Raw genomic sequence first — 22,608 nt, forward strand, 5'->3', positions numbered from 1 at the left:
GCTTAGACTGATTTTACAGCAGACAGAGAGGACGCCTGGAGTACTTCTAGTAGGGACACTGGCCTGAGTGGTTCCTATGTTTCCCCACATACAGAAGCTGTCACAAAATAGAAGTCAGGGTGGGGCACCTGGGTGGATCAGTTGGTTAAGCTATGGACCTCAGCTCAGGTCATGATCTCGAAGTTTGTGAGTTCAAGCCCCACATCAGGCTCTGTACTGACAGCTCAGAGCCTGGAGCCTACTTCAGATTCCATGTCTCGCCCTCTCTCTATCCCTCCCCTGCTCATTCCCTGTGTCTCTCTGTGTTTCAATAAGAAATAAATGTAAAAGAAATTAAAAAAAAAAAAAATAGAACACAGGGTTGACCACCAGATGTCCCAGAAACCATTCCTGTAGCTGATGGCAATCGTGTGGAATGAAGTAGGGTCTCTCCTTTTAAATTTTTTTAAAGTTTATTTATTTTTGAGAGAAAGAGTGTGAGTTGGGAGGAGCAGAGAGAGAGGGGGACACAGAATCTGAAGCAGGCTCCAGGTTCTGAGCTGACAGCACAGAGCCCGACGCAGGGCTCAAACTCACAAACCGCAAAATCATGACCTGAGGTGAAGTAGGACGCCCACGAACTGAGCCACCCAGGTACCCCAGGTCTCCCTTTTTAGGGAGGGGAGTGGGATAGCCTGATTTAAACTGTTAACATTACACAAGATGATGGGGGGGGGGTTGGTCAGTGGCCTGCTGGTAGGTAGGTGGTGGGCCTGGAAATTACAAACTTGTCAGAGAGGAATACAGAGGTGAGTTGGGATCCTAATATATCCAGACAGCAGATGTGGGGGTGCAAGCATGCAGTGGGGCCTGATGGCCCAAGCTCTAATTTTCATGGGAAGAAAGTTATAGAACATATCCAAAAGGCACAGGTTGTCACAGAATACCTGCAGCCACTCCATTTCCATGGAATGAGAGGTGAAACATGTTATTGATATTCAGACAGCTGAGAGTTTGGGGTGTGCACAGAGCTAATATTAACACTTTAGGTTAATGACTCTGAAAGCCACAAAAAGAAATCTGTGGCAGCATCAGGTAGGGGTGAGGAGCTCACACAGACAGAGCAAAGGCAGTGAAGTTAGGGGTCCTTGGGAAGCAGTAGCCAGGTTTCCTTAAAAGGTTATGCAACTGCATTTTTGTATCAGTGAGAGGGATGTGAAAAACTGACAAGACACTTTGTGGGGAGTTTTGAAGCACTGTGACATAGTCCTCGTTGGCAGTAGCTGTTTGCAACCATGGACATTAAAGAAGACAGGAGGGTGAATGGCCCTGTCCAGCTGGTGCTTTAGGAGGGTGGGGGAGTCTGCAAGGGCTCTCTGACTCCTTTGGTAATAGAGTGACAAGTCACGGACATATGAAACAAGAGTGCAGCCTTGGCTGAAGGCACAGAATGTAAGTTGGCTTCAAGAACTTGGAGTAATATTGAGCCCAACTTAGTTGCCTTCCTCAAGCGTACATGAAAAGAGAACTTGTGAATCAGAGTGCAATGGCATTGACAAGAAAGTTGAGATGTTCATTCCAGTAATGCATCTTCATCACCAGGAATTGAGGCATGAGCAGCAGCCCGGTTAGGGACAAAAGATGGGGAGGGAGGGTAGTAGATGACAAAAGACTTTATGATTCCTACATTGTACAAATCAGTAGCTTTGCCTTCTGAATCAAATTCTGTTCTTTCTTTACTCACAAGATCGGGGTGTTACATGGGGAGGAGATAAAGCAAGAACATCCTGCGGTAACAGAGTCTATCACAGGGTCAGGTCCTCCCTCTGCAGCAAGACAGGGCATCTGGCTACTGATGGATGGGGGCAGTTCCTTTCTCAGGCCCCCTGACACAGGCTCTGCACTGGGGGCAATCCATCCTCTTGTGCATGTGAGGCCCAGACACTAGTGGGCACATCTTTAAGACTCATCCTCTGAGGAGCACTTTGAATGGAGGTGGGTCTCCATTAGGGAAAGGGGGAAGCTTGAGGTGTGGTCTGATGGCAGGGAAATGAGAACACTTTATTGTCCCTCCTGCATTTTGGATATTAACTCCTTTTCAATATTTTTTATTGTAATGTCTACCCTCCCATAGACTGCCTTCTAGCTCTGCAAATATTTGCTTGCCCCTTTTCCAGTATGGTGTAGTCCCTTGCCTGCTTTGTTCTCTGTGACTTTGCTTTTATATCAAATCAATCATTCTCAAGTGAATGTCATCATGTTTATCTTTCATGTTTTCTTTGAAGGCATTTAGGTTCAAGTGTTCTTCTTAATCCTTCATCCATTTTGAGATTTTTTTGTGTCGACGTATATGTATGAAGCAAGATTATGGCCAAATTTTATTATTTTGTATGTATATATCAGTACTATTTTTTAATTTTTACTTTGTTTTTGAGGGAGAGAGACAGATCATGAGTAGGGAGGCACAGAGATAGAGGCAGAAACAGAATCCAGGCCCTGAGCTGTCAGTAGGAGCCTGATGTGAGGCTCAAACCCACAAACCGTGAGATCATGACCTGAGTGGAAGTGGGATGCTTAACTGACCGAGCCACACAGGTGCCCCTAGTCAACACTATGTTTAAGAGACACTATCCTCCCCTCACTGTGCATTGTTGGAAATCTCGTGGAGGATTTGCTGACTGCATCTGCAAACTTCTACTTCTGGGCTCCGTGATGAGCTCCACTGGCCTAAATGTCTCATTTGATGCCAGCAGCACACTGTTGTCGTTAATGTACCTCTGCAATATCTTTAGAAAGAGAGAAGTGTGATGTCTCCAGGTTCTCTCGACGTCATGATTGTTTTGTTGCTTCCATGTGTTGTGTGCTTTCATATGAATTGTATAATTTTCAGGTTCCTTAAAAAACTCATTGGCATATTTATTGACATAAAAAGATAAACATGAAAATAACATAAAAAGATAAAGCAGACAGAAAATAGAGACTATTACAAATACAGAAAACAAATCAATTACATAAAAATTTGTATTTGGAAAAGTATGCAAAATTTGAAACAAATAGGTAGCCTGGGGAAATAGGGAAGACTCAAATAAATGCAATCAGAATTGAAAGAGGAGACATAACTGAACTAAAGACATGAAAAGGATCATTAAAGAAAAACTTAGGTATTTATAGGCCAACAATTAGATCACCAAGAAGTAATTACACATTTTATGCCATAATGTAGTCCAGCAAGACTGTTTCATGGAAAAATACAAAATGAACAAAAGAAAAATTAATAAGATTTCTCTATCTAAAACCTCACCCTCCAAAAAAATCTGCATAGGAGTCCATGGCTTTATTAAAACTTCTACTAAGTTTTTAAAGAAGAATTAATGCCAATATTTCTCAAACTATTACAAAACACTGATAAAAAACAGCACTCCCAAATGAAATTTGTGAGGACAGCATTGTTTTCACACCAAAACCAAAGAAAGACACCACAAGAAGGGAAACTACAGGTCACTATCTCAAATGAACATACATGCAAAATTCCTTCACAAAATCTGAGCATACTGAATTCAACAGAACATTGAGAGGATCATACAACATAATCCAGTGTGATTCATCCAGGGATGCAAGGATCCTTCAACATACACAGATGCATAAATGTGATGTCCTCCGTTAACAGAGGGAATGATTGAATCAAAGCCATCATTAATTGATTCAAAAAAACTAGACAAAATTCAACACATGTTCATCATTTAAAAAGAACCCAATTAAAAAGGAACTGAAGGAAATTACCTCCACATGCTCATGGCCACTATGAAAAGCCCACACCTGACAGCATATTGAACGGTAAAATGCTGAAGGCTTTCCTGTCAAATCAGGAGCCAGGCAATGATGGTCACCCCTAACATAAGCATTCCCCATAGTAATGTGAAGAATACATATTCCACCTCAAACTATGTCATCTTGTCACACTGCTTATTTGGGTGAAAGTCACTTGAGAAATAGTCCAAGTACACTCAGCCTCTCCATCGTCCCTTGACAGCAGGATATAAGTCTCCCTTCCGTGTATCAAGAGGGAAGAACCATCGTTAGCACCAGAATAAGGAGCACAGGGACAAGAAGGGTATGCAAACAAACCTACTTACTTCGTGACTAACATAATACCCCAAACTTAACTCCTGCCAATCCAATGTTTTGTTGTCTGAAAGACACAAGTGCCACCTGCTTTGTCCTTTCTCTCGGTGTCATATCATTAGGAAGGCCATGCACTTACTAAAGGAAATTTATTCTCTCCTGTACATATGTCTTATGTCAATTGAATCCTTACACTGGCTAAATCCCAGAAGGAAAGAAGGGAAAAGCTTTCTTCTCCTACAACTGGAGGACGTAACCAGAAAAAAATAGGGAATACAAAAAATAAAAGACATTTAAATCAGTAAGGAGGAAGGAAAATTACTTGTTTGCAGGTGACATTGATCTTAAACATAACAAAACCGTAGAGATCCCACAAAAAAATTAGAACCAGTTTTTTGAAAGGAGGAAAAGAACAGGACGCAAAATGAACAAAGAAAATAAATAAAAATAAACCACCTGTGATTCTACACACCAGCATGAAAATACATGCAAAATAAATAACAAAATTATACAAGTGAAAATGGCACAGAATAAAGTATTTTGGGTTACACTTCAAAAAGTATGTAAAATACTCGTAGAGTGAAAATGATCTATGTTGTGAAAGACCTATAAAAATGCACACAGGACTGAAAATATACCTGTACTCACTGAATACAATTATTCATATTGTCACAGCACCTAACACACCCTAACCCTGTCGTTCATTTTTAAAGAATCAAAGCTAACACAGGAGCTTCTTATATATATGTCAGAGAATATGCAAATGGGGTCCTCTCTGTGCTGATAAAACCAGCCCATCCCAGACCCTGCAGCAGGGAGAGGAGCCCCAGCCCTGGGAGTCCCAGGTGTTCCCATTCTCTGATCAGGACAGAACAGACACCTCACCATGGAGTTTGTGCTGGGCTGGGTGTTCCTGGTTGCTCTTTCAAAAGGTAATTCATGGTGAACGAGAGACGCCGAGTATGTGAGTGGATATGAGTGAGACCAGTAGATGTGTGACAGTTTCCTGATGAAGATGTCTAATGTCTGCAGATGTCCAGTGGGACGTGCAGCTGGTGGAGTCTGGGGGAGACCTGGTGCAGACTGGGGGGTCCCTGAGACTCACCTGTGTAGCCTCTGGATTCACCTTCAGTAGCTATGGAATGAGCTGGGTTCGCCAGTCTCCAGGGAAGGGGCTGCAGTGGCTCGCATATATTTATGATGATGGAAGTAGCACAAGATATGCAGACTCCATTAAGGGCCGATTCCCCATCTCCAGAGACAAAGCCAAGAACACGCTGTATCTGCAGATGAACAACCTGTGGGCCAAGGACAAGGCCACATATTACTGTGCAAGAGACAGGGTGAGGGGACCTCACTGGGAGCCCAGACACAAACCTCCCTGCAGGAGGGAATCAGCACCACCAGGGGGCGCACACTATGCACAATTCTGCTTTGTGTTGCCAGGAGCAGGTGAAGATGGAGGTTACAGGCAGGTTTCCTGTCAGGGTCTGGGGATTCCTCTCCACACAGAAGTTTCCCCAGGGAGCCTCTCTAGACACAGGATTTATCTGTGTGTTTACCTATTAGCTGTGTGAATTAGATCATTGTTTTCATAGGAAAACTACCCTAACATGCACAAAGACACAGTTGTTTGCATTCCTTACTCCTGTCCCTCAACATGAGTGAATTACAGATTTCCTGAGGCACAATAGCTGAACATTTACATGAGTCCCAGATGCACTCCCTGTGCAGCCAGGACCACAAGCTCCCACAGCTCCCCATTATCTTCACCCAGCCCTTGTCCCAATCAAACAACGTGACACTTCCTTCATGGCACTTTGCTACTCAGGACTTTAAATGAGCTACAGCTTTACTCAATTCCTCTAAACAAGAGATAAATCATCTCCATGTATTAGTCAGGATTCCCTCGAGCAAAAGAACCCAAAGCACATTGGTCCATGACAAAATATGTTGAGAAGTCCCATGATCTACTCTCACAAGTTGGGAAGCCAGGAAAACCAGTGGTATAATTCTCGCCTGATTCTGAACTACTGTCTAGTCTCAGAACCTGCAGAGCCTATGATGTAACTCTAAGAACAAAGCCAGGAGGAGACCAATGTTCTAGTTCAAACAAGCACATGGGAAGTAAAAATGAGGGAAGCCTTCCTCCCTCAGCATCGGATTCTACTCAGAACTATGATGGAATGGGTGATGCCCAGGCAGAAAGAAACCATGGATGGAAATGCCAATCTCTTCTGGAAACTCATCACAGACATACACAGAAACAGTCGTGAATCTAGACACCCATGACGCAGTCAACATGACACATAAAGGTAATCATGACAAGTCAACCTGCTGTAAATGTCGAGTTCAAAACCTGAAGATATAGAAGTCCATGCTATCACTGGGGCGGAGCCTGGTGAGCGTAGCAGTGCTCTTGTGGAGAAGGAGTCCCGAGGCCCATAGGGACTGCTGCGGTTTGAGGATCCCCTGGGTCATATCGGGTGAGACAGTTACCTTCTTGGAGTGCATTTGGGAGAAAGGGCATTGCCTCTCATGGGGCAGGAGAGCTGACAGGCACCATTGCACTGCCCTGATCATTAGCATAGGAGCCTCTGCTGAGAGCAGCTAACTGAACGCTCCCTTCTTGTTCTTCCTCACTATGAACTCCAAGCTCCTAGTGTTCATGCAACTGCCCTTCTGGGATAACCAGCTCCAACCACATCACAGCAAGACACTGTCCCAGAGGATCAGTGGGGTCCCTGTTGCATTGAGTTCATACAATTTGGTGTACTCACACCCAGGTAGAGCTCCTGAGATAAAACATAAGAGCCCTGAGCTGCCAGGTGTGCCAATGGATTGGACAAAGGCAGGGTGAAAGCTGGGTTCTGAAGGAAGCCTGGGACCCATGAGTACAGATCGTACTATGTGAGGGCTTCCTGAACAGGGGTGGCTGGAAACTCCAACTGCAGGGACTAGAGAAGGAGTTGATGCCAATATTTCATCCCACCAATTATCATGGACAGAATTCAGTGAGCATCACAACACCCCCCAGTAGATACTGAGCCACTGACACCAACCTATACCCACCTTTCCTTCCTCACGTGCTTCCTTTCTAGGGTAAGAGTGCCTAGAACCCAGACCACCATTGCACCCTTCCTTCCAAAAACCACCATATACCCCCACAGGCACCAAGTCTACTGACCATATAGTGAGGCATAGCTTCACCTCTAGGGGAGATAATAATTAGCCTCTTTTAACAAGGAGACCAAACTCACCTAGTTAAAACTCACAACACTATGGACAAAGTTGAAAAACTCTCCCCTGGAGGCAAGGAGAACTCTGCAGAGGACTGACCTGAGGGACAGAGCAGCCAATACATGACAGCACAGTGCACACAGCACATGCAAGAAATGCTTCCAGAATGTCAGGTTGTCAACAGTATGTAAACATTTCTAAAAAAAGACACTACTCTAGAAGCAGAAAACATAACAGGATTTTCCTAAAACACTTAAGAAAGAGGAGACATGGACATACAGAGTGATGGAGGAATTCATTCCAAAAGAAAAAACCATAAATGACATTGCCAGGGATATAATTAAAACACACATAAGTAAGAAGCCTCAAACAGAATTTAATACCTATCATAAGGAAACTGAACTTTTAAAAACTATCATAAGGATACTAGCTATGCTTGAGAAAGCCTAGAAGACATGAGAATACCCTGACTACAGATGGAAAATACCTAAAAATTAAAATTAAAAAAAAAAAAGCATGCTGACTCTGAGACATAACATAGTAAAACTCACAAACTACACAGATTTAAAAATCCTATAAACATGAAGAGAAAAGAGTTTGCTAACGAATACGGGAAGATAAAAGATTATGACAGAAGTGTCCACAGAAACCTGCAGGAAAGAAGGGAGTGGCATGATGTCCTCAAATTTTCAAATGAAAATTACGCAGGCAATGGGCGAGGAGACAAGATGGCGGAACAACGTGGAAGATTTTTGTGTGTCTGCGTCCATGAAATACAACCAGACCAACACTAAACCTACACACCTAGAAAACTGATTGAGGATTAACACAACAATCTGCACAACCTGAACCACAGAATTCAACAAGTATGTGGCTTGGAGAGGGGACCTTGGGGAGTAAGAAGCTGCAGGAAGGGAGGTGCTTTTGCAGGCTGAGAGAGGACGGAGACTGGGGAGTGGGGGAGAATAAAGGAAAAGCACCCCTCCCCAAAAGCAGCTGGAGAGAAAGTGGAAAATTGGAAACAGCCACAGGGCTAAACTAAAAACGGAGAAAGGAGAACGGAGAGTATGTAAATTCCACTAAGACTGTAAACAAGGGGAGTGCAAAGGCTGCAACACCACAGCTCGATACCTGGAGGTGCTCTTGTGGGAAGGGAGAGAATCCCAGGAACAGAGTGGGGTCCAGGATGTTCTCAGGCCACACAGGGAGAGGCAGTTGCACTGCTGGAAGGACATTTGGAGGTGACTGCCAAAGCCATCTGGTCCCAGCAGACCCCAGAAAACAGCCACATTCGCGGGTGCTGGAACAAGGTCATTTAGGGTGAAGCCTGATGCCAGACGTGTGTTGTGATTTTCCATAATCCATGAAATGCCGCTGCTACACTCTCTCGCGAACTTTTTCTGGGGCAGGCTGGCACCTGGCCACAGTCTCGGGGCTTCAACAACAGGATCCAGCAAGCATTCCTAGGTGCAGCCAATATTCAGCCATTGCTCATTCAGCCATTGCTTGGTGAGACCCTCCCACAGAGGGGCAGAACAGGTCAAAGCCACGGTCCTTTGGACGTAAGGGACCGGGGAACACAGCCGCGTCTGTGACAAAACTTGGGAGAGAGGTGCAGCCTGGGGCCTGGTCACGGAGAGTGAAGGAGCGGGGAGTGGACAAGGGCTGAAGACAGAGGATGGGTACGCGATTGCTGATCCAGGAGAACAGACTGGGTACCTGGGTGGCACCATTTTCATCTCTCCCGCGCATGTGCATTCACAACTACAAGCACTGCAACAATCCACCCCAGGAGCCTAAAGGCGCCATCTAGTGGAAAGCAGAGCCATTTCACTGAGCCCGGCCCAACTGGGCCAACAGGGCTCTTCAGGAACACAAGTCTCACTGCCGCTTACTTTATGGACTATAAAGAGCTACATAGACTGACATCTAGGGGATAAGGAAGTAATTTCAGTCCTACTTCAATCTGCTAGACGGTTCATCTAGTCAATTTTCTTTCTTTTTTTTTTCTTTTTATCTTTCACACTTTTCTTTTTCTTGAATGTAGAAACAGAAAAGAATATTTGTATTATCAATTATAATTAAAAATATTTTCTTTAATTTTATTACTATATTTTTTACATTTCTGTATTTTTTTTCAAATTTTATTTTACTGCCATCATTTTATTTTACTCTACCTCATTGTATTCCCGTTTTCAAATATCCAGTTTCCTTTTTATTTTTTCTTTCTTTTTCTTTTTTTCACTTCTTCGTTTCTGTAGTTTTTCTGGAATGCAAAATGATAAAAACTTCATTGTACTTTCAGTTTCTATCAAAAATATTTTTCTTTAATTTTTTTACTATATTGATTGCTTTTATGTAAATTTTCCAAATTCTATTTTACTTCCATCATTTTATTTTAGTCTGCTATAGTGTATTCACTTTTTGAATTTTCAAATGATTTCCTCTTTTTCCTTTTTGTATCTTTTTTCTCTTTTTTGTTTCCTCTCTTTTTTCTAGAATACAGAAAAAGAAAAAAAATCACATTTATTTTTAATTTTTATTAAAAATATTTTCCTTTATTTTTTCTACTATATTCTTTACTTTTCTGTATATTTTTTCAAACTATATTTTACTCCCACCATGTCATTTTAGTTACTTCAGTATATTCATTTTTTCAAATTCTCAAATTATTTCCTTTTTTTCTCCCCCTCCCATTTTTTTCTCTGTCAAACCAATTTCAACACCCAGAACAAAAGAAACCTAGGATCTAGCATATTCCATTCAATTTGCTTGTGTGTGTTTAATTTTTAATTTTAATATTTTTGTAATTTTATCTTTTTATTTCAGTTTTGCGACCTCATTAATTCCTTTTCTCCCTTCAAAATGACAAAACGAAGGAATTAACCCAAAAGAAAGATCACGAAGAAACGACAGCCAGGGATTTAACCAACACAGATACAAGCAAGATTTCTGAACCCGAATTTAGAATCACAATAATAAGAATAATAGCTGCAGTCAAAAACAGATTAGAATCTCTTTCTGCAGAGATAAAAGAAGTAAAATATAGCCAGAATGAAATTTCAAATGCTATAACTGAGCTGCAATCACGGATGGATGCAGCGGTGGCACGGATAGATGAGGCAGAACAGAGAATCAGCGTTATAGAAGACAACCTTATAGAGAATAATGAAGCAGAAAAAAAGAGGGAGATTAAGGCAAAAGAGCAAGACTTAAGAATTAGAGAAATCAGTGACTCATTAAAAAGGAACAATATGAGAATCATAGGAGTCCCAGAAGTGGAAGAGAGAAATAGGGGTGAAAAGGTTATGTGAGCAAATCATAGCGGAAACCTTTCCTAACCTTGGCAAAGACACAGACATCAAAATCCAGGAAGCACGGAGGACTCCCATTAGATTCAACCAAAACCGACCATCAACAAGGCACATCATAGCCAAATTGACAAAGTACTCAGGCAAGGAGAGAATCATAAAACCAACAGGGAAACAAAGTCCAGAACTTACAAGGGAAGACAGATCAGGTTTACAGCAGACCTATCCACAGAAACTTGGCAGGCCAGAAAGGAGTGGCGGGATGTATTCAGTGTGCTAAATCAGAAAAATATGCATCCAAGAATTCTGTATCCAGCAAGGCTGTCATTCAAAATAGAAGGCAAGATGAAAAGATTCCAATACAAACAAAAATTAAATGAGTTTGTGACCACTAAACCAGCCCTGCAAGAAATTTTAAGGGAGACTCTCTGAGGGGAGAAAAGATAAAAATATATCTGTATAAATAAATAAATACCAAAATCAACAAAGATTAGAAAGACAAAGAACACCACCATAAACTCCAACTCTACAAGCATCATAATAGCAATAAACTCATATCTTTCAGTACTCACTCTAAACGTCAATGGACTCAATGCCCCAATCAAAAGACATAGGGTAACAGAATGGAGAAGAAAACAAGATCCATCCAGACGCTTTTTACAAGAGACCCACTTTAGACCTAAAGACGCCTCCAGATTGAAAATAAGGGGATGGAGAACCATCTATCATGCTAATGTTCAACAAAAGAAAGCCAGAGTAGCCATACTGATATCAGACAATCTAGACTTTAAAATAAAGTCTGCATGAAGAGATGCAGAATGGCATTATATCATTCATAATCAAAGGGTCTATCCACCAAGAAGACCTAACGATTGTAAACATTTATGCGCCAATTTTGAGAGCACCCAAATATAGAAATCAATTAATCACAAACATAAGGAAACTCACCGATAAGAATACCATAATAGTAGGAGACTTCAACACCCCACTCACAATAATGAACAGATCACCTGATCAAAAAATCAACAAGAAAACAATGGCTTTGAATGACACACTGGACCAGAAGGACTTAACAAATATATTCAGAACATTTCATCCTAAAGCAACAGAATATGCATTCTCTCCAGTGCACATGGAACGTTCTCCAGAATAGACCATATACTGGGACACAAATCAGCCCTAAGTAAGTACAAAAAGATTGAGATCATACCATGCATATTTTCAGACCACAATGCCATGAACTCAAAATCAACCCCAAGAAAAAATTTGGAAATGTAACAAATAAATAGAGACTGAAGAACCTACTAAAGAATGAATGGACTAACCAAGCAGTTAAAGAAGAAATGAACAGTATATGGAAATCAATGAAAATGATAACACCGCAATGCAAACCTCTAGGATGCAGCAAAGGCGGTCATAAGAGGAAAGTATATAGCAATCCAGGCCTTCGTAAAGAAGGAAGAAAGATCTCAGATACACAACCTAACCTTATGACTAAAGAGCTGGAAAAGGAACAGCAAATAAAACCCAAAACCAGGAGAACGCAGGAAACACTAAAGATTAGAGCAGAAATTAGTGCTATCGAAACCAAAACACAGAACAGATCAATGAAACTAAAAGCTGGTTCTTTGAAAGAATTAACAAAATTGATAAACCATTATCCAGTTTGATCAAAAAGAAAAAGGAAAGGACCCAAATAAATAAAATCAAGAATGACAGAGGAGAGATCACAACCAATACAACAGAAATAAAAACAGTAATAAGACAATGTTATGAGCAATTGTATGCCAATAAAATGGGCAATCTGGAAGAAATGGACAAATTCCTAGAAGCATATACACTACCAAAACTGAAACAGGAAGAAATAGAAAATTTGAACCGACCCATAACCAGTAAGGAAATCGAATTAGTAATCAAAAATCTGCCAAAAGACAACAGTCCAGGACCAAATGGCTTTCCAGGGGAATTCTACCAAACATTTAAGGAAGAGTTAACACTTATTCTCTTGAAGGTGTTCCAAAAAATAGAAATGGAAGGAAAACTTCCAAACTCTTTCTATGAAGCCAGAATTACCTTGATTCCAAAAACAGACAGAGACAACACTTAAAAAGAGAACTATAGACCAATTTCCCTGATGAACATGGATGCAAAAATCCTCAACAAGATATTATCCAACCAGAAACAATAAGACATTAAAAAATTCTTCACCACGACCAAGTGGGATTTATACCTGGGATGCAGGGCTGGCTCAATATCTGTAAAACAATTAACGTGATTCATCATATCGATGAAAGAAAGGACAGGAACCATATGATCCTCTCCATAGATGCAGAGAAAGCATTTGACAAAACACAACATCCTTTCTTGATAGAAACCCTCAAGAAAGTAGGGATAGAAGGACCATACCTCGAGATCATAAAAGCCATCTGTGAACGACCCAATGCTAATATCATCCTCAATGGGGAAAAACTGAGAGCTTTCTCCCTAAGGTCAGGAACAAGACGGGGATGTCCACTCTCGCCACTGTTATTCAACATAGTATTGGAAGTCTTAGCCTCTGCACTCAGACAACACAAAGAAATAAAAGGCATCCAAATTAGCCAGGAGGCGGTCAAACTTTCACTCTTCACAGATGACATGATACTCTATATGGAAAACCCAAAAGACCCCACCAAAAAACTGCTAGAATTGATTCATGAATTCAGCAAAGTGGCAGGATATAAAATCAACGCAGAGAAATCGGTTGCATTCCTATACACCAACAATGAAGCAACAGAAAGAGAAATCAAGGAATCTATCCCATTTACAGTAGCACCAAAAACCATAAAACACCCAGGAATAAATCTAACCAAAGAGGTGAAAAATCTTTACACTGAAAACTAGAGAAAGCTTATGAAAGAAACTGAAGAAGACAAAATATGGAAAAAGATTCCATGCTCCTGAATAGGAAGAGCAAATATTGTTAAAAGGCTGATAGTACCGAAAGCAATCTACATATTCAATGCAATCCCGATCAAAGTGACACCAGCATTCTTCACAGAGCTAGAAAAAATAATCCTAAAATTTGTATGGAACAAGAAAAGCCGCCGAATAGCCAAAGAAATCTTGAAAAAGAAAACCAATGCAGGAGGCATCACAATCCCAGACTTCAAGCTATACTTCAAAGCGGTAATCATCGAGACACTATGGTACTGGCACAAGAACAGACACTCAGGGGCATCTGAGTGGATCAGTCTGTTAAACATCCGACTTTGACTCAGGTCACGATCTGGCAGTTCGTGAGTTAGAGTCCCACATCAGTCTGTGTGCTGACAGCTCAGAGCCTGAAGCCTGCTTGGAATTCTGTGTCTCCCTCTCTCTCTGACACTCCCCCGCTCATGCTCTGTCTCTGTCTCTGAAAAGTAATAAATAAATGCCAAAAAAATTAAAAAAAAAAAACAAGAACAGACACTCAGATCAATGGAACAGAATACAAAATCCAGAAATGGACCCACAAATGTATGGCCAACTAATCTTTGACAAATCAGGAAAGACTATCCAATGGAATAAAGACAGTGTCTTCAGCAAGTGGTGCTGGGAAAACTGGACAGCGACATGCAGAAGAATGAACCAGGACCACTTTCTTACACCATACACAAAAATAAACTCAAAATGGATGAAAGACCTCAATGTAAGTCAGGAAGCCATCAAAATCCTCGAGGAGAAAGCAGGCAAAAACATCTTTGGTCTTGGCCGCACCAACTTCCTACTCAACACGTCCCCAGAGGCAAGGAAAACAAAAGCAAAAATGAACTACTGGGACCTCATCAAAATAAAAATCTTCTGCATAGTGAAGGCAACAATCAGCAAAGCTAAAATTCAACTGACAGAATGGGAGAAGATATTTGTAAATGGCATGTCACATAAAGAGTTGGTATCCAAAATCTATAAAGAATTTATCGAACTCAACACCCAAAACACAATCCAGTGATGAAATGGGCAAAAGACATGAATAGACGCTTCTCCAAAGAAGACATCCGGATGGCCAACCGACACATGAAAAAATGCTCCACATCACTCATCATCATGGAAATGCCAATCAAAACCCTAATGAGATACCACCTGACACCTGTCAGAATGGCTAACATTAACAACTCAGGCAACAACAAATGTTGGCGAGGATGCAGAGAGAGAATCTCTTTTGCATTTTGGGGGCAATGCAAGCTGGTGCAGCCACTCTGGAAAACTGTATGGAGATTCCTCAAAAAACTGAAAATAGAACTCCCCTACGACCCAGCAATTGCACTACTAGGCATTTATCCATGGGACACAGGTGTTCAGTTTCAAACAGACAGATGCACACCCATGTTTATAGCAGCACTATCAACAATAGCCAAAGTATGGAAAGAGCCAAATGTCCATCGATTGATGAATGGATAAAGAAGAAGTGTTAAATATATACAATGGAGTATTACTTGGCAATCAAAAAGAGTGAAATCTTGCCATTTGCAACTATGTGGATGGAACTGGAGGGTATTATGCTAAGTGAAATGAGTCAGTCAGAGAAAGACAAAAATCATATGAGTTCACTCATATGAGGACTTTAAGAGACAAAACAGATGAACATAAGGGAAGGGAAAGAAAAATAATATGAAAACATGGAGGGGACAGAGCATAAGAGACTCATAAATATGGAGAACAAACAGAGGGCCACTGGAGGAGTTGTGGGAGGGGGGATGGGCTAAACTGGTAAGGGACACTAAGGAATCTACTCCTGAAATCATTGTTGCACTATATGCTAACGAATTTGGATGTTAATTTTTAAAACTAAAAATAAATACTAATTAAAAATTAAAAAATTAAAATATTGTAAGAGAAAATAATGTGCGATCATGCTGTTGAGGTAAATATTTCTTAAAGATTATGCCGAAGCCTCCATTAATAAAGGTAAAAATCCAAAACTGAAAAAAAAAGAATTCTTCATATTGTCACACCGCCATCCACACAAACTAATATTGAAGTGCATCCCTACCCTCTCATTCACTTTTACAGAATCAAATCTAAGTCTGGAGCTTGATATATATGTCAGAGGACATGCAAATGAAGCCCTCTCTGTGCTGATAAAACCAGCCCAGCTCCGACCCTGCAGCTGGGAGACGAGCCCAAGCCCCAGGAGTCCCAGGTGTTCCCATTCTGTGATCAGCACAGAACACACAACCCTCACCATGGAGATTGTGCTGGGCTGGGTTTTCCTGGTTGCTCTTTTAAAAGGTAATTCATGATGAACGAGGGACACTGAGTCTGTGAATGGATATGAGTGAAACAGTGGATGTGTGACAGTTTCCTGACCAACATGTCTTGTGTCTGCAGGTGTCCAGTGTGACGTGCAGCTGGTGGAGTCTGGGGGAGACCTGGTGAAGCCTGGGGGGTCCCTGAGACTCACCTGTGTGGCCTCTGGATTCACCTTCAGTAGTGCAAGCATGAGCTGGGTTCGCCAGGCTCCAGGAAAGGGGCTGCAGTGGGTCGCAGTAATTAGTAGTAGTGGAGGTAGCACATACTACGCAGACTCCGTGAAGGGCCGATTCACCATCTCCAGAGACAACGCCAAGAACACGCTGTATCTGCAGATGAACAGCCTGAAGACCGAGGACACGGCCACATATTACTGTGCGAGAGACACAGTGAGGGGACATCACTGCGGACCCAGACACAAACCTTCCTGCTGGAGGGGATCAGCACCACCAAGGGGCGCACACTATGCACAATTCTCCTTTGTATTCCCAGGCGCAGGTGCAGATGGAGGTTACAGGCGGGTTTCCTGTCAGGGTCTGGGGCTTCCTCTCCACACAGCAGTTTCCCCAGGGAGCCTCCCTGGTTATATGCTTCTGTGTTTACCTATTCACTCTCTGGATTAGCATCTGCGTTGTCATAGGGAAACTAGACTAATGTGCACAAAGACACAGTTGTGTGCACTTGCTTACTCCAGTCCCTCAACATGAGTGAATTACAGATTTCCTGAGGCACAACAGCTGCACCTTTACAGGATTCCCAGATGCGCTCCCTGTGCAGCCAGGACCACAGGATCCCACAGCTCCTCCTTATCCTAACCTAGCCCTTGTTCCAGTCAAACAATGTGACACTTTCTTCATAGCCCTTTGCTACTCAGGACTTTAAATGAGCTACAGCTTTATTCAATTACTCTAAAGGAGAGACAAACAATCTCCATGTATTAGTCAAGTTCCCCTGAGGAACACAACCCAAAGGTCATTGGTTTCCATAACTAAATATGTTGAGAAGTCCATGATATACTGTCACAAGCTGAATACCCAGGAAAACCAGTAATGTAATTCTTGTCTGATTCTGACTAGTGTCTAGTCTCAGAACGTGGAGAGATGATGATGTAACTCTCAGAAAAAGGGCCGGAGGAGACCAATATTCCAATTCAAACAAGCACATGGGAAGTAAAAATGAGGGAATTAGTCCCCCATCTGCATCAGATTCTATTCACAACCTAAATGGAATGGGTGGTGCCCAGGCAGAAAGAAACCATGGATGGAAATGCCAATCTCTTCTGGAACACATCACAGACATCCACAGAAACAGTGGTGAATCTGGGCACCCATGATACAGTCAAGATAACCCAGGAAGTTAATCATGAAAAGCCAACCTCCTGTAAACGTGGAGCTCAAAGACTGAAGATTGAAGTCGATCCCATCATTGGGGTGGAGACTGGTGGGCATAGCAGTGCTCCTGTGGAGGAGGGCAGAGGCCCATAAGGGGAACTGTGGTCTGAGTATCCCCTGGGTCTCATGGGGAGAGACAATTCCCTTTGTGGAGTGCATTTGGGAGACGGGGCATTGGCTCTCATAGGACAGGAGAGCTGACAGGCACCATTAAAATTCCCTGATCATTAGCATAGGAGCCTCTTCTGAGAGCAGTTAGCTGGATGCTGCCTTCTGGTTGTTCTTCACCATGTGCTCCAAGCCCATAGTGTTCATGCAACTGCCCATCTGGGGTAAACCAGCTCCAGGCACAGCACATCAAGACCCTCTCCCAGAGGATCAGTGGGGTCCCTGTCATATTGAGTTCACACAATTTGGAGTTTTCAAACCCAGCTAGAGCTCCTGAGACAAAACATAAGAGCCCTGTGCCACCAGATGGGCCAATGGCTTGGACACACACAGGGTGAAAGCAATTCTGACGGAAGCCTGGGACCCATAAGTGTTCTCTCTGTGTGAGGGCTTCCGGAACAGGGGAGGCTGGGAACTCCAACTCCAGGGAATAGAGAGGGAGCTGATGCCAGTATTTCCCCCCACCAATCAGGATGGACATATTTCACTCAGCAGCACAGGATCCCCAGTGGAAGCTGAGCCACTAACACCAAGCTCCACCTACTCCAGCCCCCATCAAGTGCTTGCTTACTAGGAAAGAGTGCCTGGCAACCAGACCACCACTGCACCCCTTCCTCCAAAGACGACCGTAAACCCCCACACGCACCAAGTCAGCTGATCATACAGTGAGGCATATCCTCACCTCTAGGGGAGATAGGAATTAGCCTCTTTTAACAAGCAGACCAAACTCACCTAGTGAAAACTCACAACACTGGGGACAAGGTCCAACACTCCCCACTGGAGGCAAGGAGAAAATCTGCAGAGGACTCTCCTGAGGGACAGAGCAGCCAAAACACGACAGCACAGTGCCACAGAACATAAAACAAATGCTTCATGAAGTGTCAGGCCCTGGACAGTATGTAAACACTTCTCAATAAAGATACTACCCTAGAAGCAGAAAAGATAACAGGATTTTCTAAAACATTTAAGAAGGCAGAGACATAGACAACAACATGATGAAGGAATTCATCCTAAAAGAAAAAATGATAAAAGGTCATTGTGAGGGATATAATTAAAACACATAAACTAATGTGCCTCAAACAGAATTTCTAAAAACTCTCATAATGAAACAGGATTTTCAAAAAGTATCATAAGGATACGATCTGTGCTTGAGGAAAATATATGATACATGAGGGATACCCTTCCTGCAAACAGAAAAGACCTAAAAACTAGTCAGGATGAAATTTTAAATGTTGTAACCGAGATGTGAAACTGATTGGATATAATGACCTCAAACCTGAAAGAAGCAGATGAATGAGGAAGGGACATAGAAGATAAAATTATGGGGGAAATGAAGTTGGAAAGAAGAAGAAAATTAAAATATTGCATCACAAACAACACTTAGGGAAATCAGCAACTCCATAAACTGTAATAACATTCTTTTGAAAGGAGTCCCAAAAGAATAAGAGGGAGAAAAAGGGGGATACATTTTAGCTGAGTGAATTATAGTGAAAATTTCCACAAGCTGCGGAAGGAAATAGACATTCACATCTAGGAGGCAGAGAGAACACCCATTAAAATAAAATAAAAAAAAAAGGGCAGGTCAACACTGAGACATATCATAGGAAAATGGAAAAATATCCATATAAAGAAAAACCATAAAAGCATCAACACAAAAGAAGTTGCTAACTAACAAGGGAAGATTAAAAAAAACTATGGCATGTGTCTCTACAGAAACCTTCATGCAAGTAGGGAGTGGCATCATATCCTCAACATGCGCAATTGAAAATTATGCAGCTAAGAATACTTTCTCCATAAGGCAGTCATTCAGATACAAGGAGTGATAGAATTTCCCAGACAAATAAAACCAAAGGCGTTCAGGCCTCTAAATCAGCCCTGCGAGAAATTAAAGGGGACCCTTTGAGTGGGAAAGGAAGACTATAAGTAACAAAGACTAGAAATAAACAGAGAAAATCTCCAGAAACAATGACTTTGGAGGTAATACTATGGCACGAAGTTTATATCTATCAATAATTACTGTGAATGTAAATGGGCAAAATGCTCCAATCAAAAGACATAGGATACCAGAATGGATAAAAACAAATACAAGATCCTTCTAATCACTGCACACGATTGACTCATTTTCAACCTAAAACACCTGTAGATTGAAAGTGAGGGGAGGGTGAACAATTTATCATGCTAATGGACGTCAAAAGAAAGTTGTAGTACCACAATCATATCACACTAACTAGTTTTCAAACCACAGTTTGTTACAAGAGATCAGGAAGGCAGTATATCATCATAAAGGGGTCTATCCAACAAGAAGATCTGAAGCTTTAAATATTTATACCCCAAAAATGTAAGCACTGAAATATATAACTCAATTACTAAGAAACATAAAGAAACTCATTGATAATAGACAATAGTAGTAATAGAGAACGTTAACACTCCACTTTCAACAATGGAAAGACAATCTAAGCTGAAAATCAATAAGGAAACAAAGGCTTTGAAAGACACATGGACTGAATGGACTTAACAGTTACATTCACAACATTCCATCCTAAAGCACCAGAATACACATTCTTTTTGAGTGCGCATGGAACATTCTCCAGAACAGACCACATACTATGTCACAAATTAGCCCTCTACAAGTACAAAAAGACTGAGATCATTCCATGCGTATTTTCAAACCACAACACTATGAAACTTGAAGTCGACCACAAGAAAAATTTGGGCAACACCACCAATACATTAGGTTAAAGAACATTGTAGTAAAAGCAGAATGAGACATTCAGGAAATTACAGAAGCAATAAAAAATACATGGAAGCAAATGAAAATGAAAACATGCCAGTTCCAAACCATCTGGATGCAGCAAAGTTGATGGAAGAGTGAAATATATAGCAGTACAGGCCAAACTCAAGAAAGAAGAAAGGTCTCAAACACACAACCACCTTACAACTAAAGGAGCTAGAAAAAGAACAACAAATGAACCCAGCAGGAACAGGTAAACAAAAAAGATTAGAGCAGAAATAAATGATATAGAAACAAAAAAAAAAAAAACAAAAAAAAACCAGTAGAACAGATGAATGAAACTGTAAGTTGGTTTTTGTAAGAATAAATAAAAATGATAAACCCATGGGCAGACTTGGCAAAAACAAAAGAGAAAGGACAAAAGTAAATATAATCAGAATTTGAGAGGAGACATCGCGACTAACACCACAGAAATACAAATATGAGAAAATAGTTTGGAGATTTATATGCCAAAAAATTGGGCAATCTGGAAGAAATGGATAAATTCACAGAATAAGGTAAACTACCTAAACTGAAAAAGGAAGAAATAGAAAACGGGAACAGACTGATAATGAGCAAAGAAATTGAATCATTAATCAAAAATCTACTGACACACAAAAATCCAGGGCCAGATAGGTTCACAGGTGAATTCTACCAGATATTTAAGAAGAGTGTAAAATATTCTATTTAAGTAGAATAGAATATTCCTGTCTTCACAAACTGTTCCAAATAATAGAAATGGAAAGAAAACTTCCAAATTCATTCTATAAGATCAGTATGATCACGGTTCCAAACCAGATTAAACCCCACTAAAAATGAGACTTTCAGGCCACTAGCCCTAATGAGCAAGAATGCAAAAATTGTCAAGAAAATACTTGCAGGGGCACCTGGGTGACTCAGTCAGTTAAGCGTCCGACTTCGGCTCAGGTCATAATCTTGTGGTCCGTGAGTTCGAGCCCCGTGTCAGGCTCTGGGCTGACAGCTCAGAGCCTGGAGCCTGTTTCCGATTCTGTGTGTCCCTCTCTCTCTGACCCTCCCCATTCATGCTCTGTCTCTCTCTGTCTCAAAAATAAACAAACGTTAAAAAAAAAGAAAGAAAATCCTTGCAAATTGAATCCAACAATACATTAAAAGGATCCTTTAACGTGACCAGATGGGATTTATTCCTTGGCTGTAAGAGTGGTTCAACAGTCACAAATAAATCAATGTAATACATACCATCAATCAGAGAAAGGATATGAATGATATGGCCCTCTCAATAGATGAAAAAAAAATTGACATAGTACAGCATCCTGTCTTAATAAAACCCTCAACAAGGGGTAGAGGAAACACACCTCAACATCATAAAGTCCGTACATGAAAACCCCACAGTTAATATCCTCAGCGGGGAAAAAAAAACCTTTTCCTCTACTGTCAGGAACAGAAGAGGGATGTTCACTCCCATCATTCTACTTAACACAGCACTGGAAGTCTTATCCTCAAAAACAGACAACAAAAATAAATAAAGGCATTCAAGTTGCAAAGAAGAAGTCAAACATTCCCTCTTCACAGATGACATGACACTCTATATAAAAAACTCAAGACTCCACCAAAATATTGCAAGAGCTCATACACAAATTCAGCAAAGTCACAAGATACAGTATCAACATACTGAAATCGGCTGCATTTCTACACAGCAATAATGAAGAAACAGAAAAAAAAAAAAACTATCCATCCCATTTACAACTGCACCAAACATAATAGTATACCTAAAGAGTTAAAATATCTATACTCAGGAGACTCTAAAAACTGTGAAAGAAACTGAGGTTGACACAAAGAAATGGAAACACCTTCAATGTTCATGGAATTAAGGAGCAAGGAGTGTTGAAATGTCTATGCTACACAAAGAAACGGGAGACTTCATGATTATGGATTTCATGCTATAATACAAAGCTGTACTTATCAAGACAGTAAGCTACAAGCACAAAAGAGACACATAGATCAAGAGAACAGAAGAGTAAACCCAGATATGGACTCACAAATGTATGGCCACCTCATCTTGGATGAAGTAGGAAAGACTATGTAATGGGAAAAAAGACAGCCTTGTCAACAAAGGGTGTTGGGAAAACTGGACCAGAACATGAAGAAGAATGCAACTGAACCACTTTCTTACTCCATACACTAAAATAAATCCAAGTGGGTGAAAGACCTAAATGTGAGACAAGAGACCATCAAATCCTAGAGGAGAACAGGCAGCAACCTCCTAGACCTCAGACATAGCAAATTCTTACTAGACGTGTCTCGAGAGGCAAGGGAAACAACAGCAAACTTGAACTACTGGGACCTCATCAAAATAAAAACCTTCTGCACAGCTAAA

The 22,608-nt window shown here is 41.2% G+C and overlaps 2 pseudogenes across 1 annotated transcript; both read left to right on the forward strand.

Moving 5' to 3' along the window:
• The first annotated feature begins 4,927 nt into the window (after positions 1-4,927).
• On the forward strand, positions 4,928-5,944 carry LOC112856809 (immunoglobulin heavy variable 3-74 pseudogene; annotated as a pseudogene).
• Positions 5,945-15,775: 9,831 nt separating this feature from the next.
• LOC147579589 (immunoglobulin heavy variable 3-23 pseudogene) lies at positions 15,776-16,546 on the forward strand (annotated as a pseudogene). Its single transcript, XR_015251836.1, has 2 exons — positions 15,776-15,902; positions 16,002-16,546. The product of XR_015251836.1 is annotated as an immunoglobulin heavy variable 3-23 pseudogene (transcript).
• The last annotated feature ends 6,062 nt before the right edge of the window (positions 16,547-22,608 follow it).

Source organism: Puma concolor, chromosome B3, assembly GCF_028749965.1.
Source record: "Puma concolor isolate L17-30 chromosome B3, mPumCon1.1.hap2, whole genome shotgun sequence".
Lineage (NCBI taxonomy): Eukaryota > Metazoa > Chordata > Mammalia > Carnivora > Felidae > Puma > Puma concolor.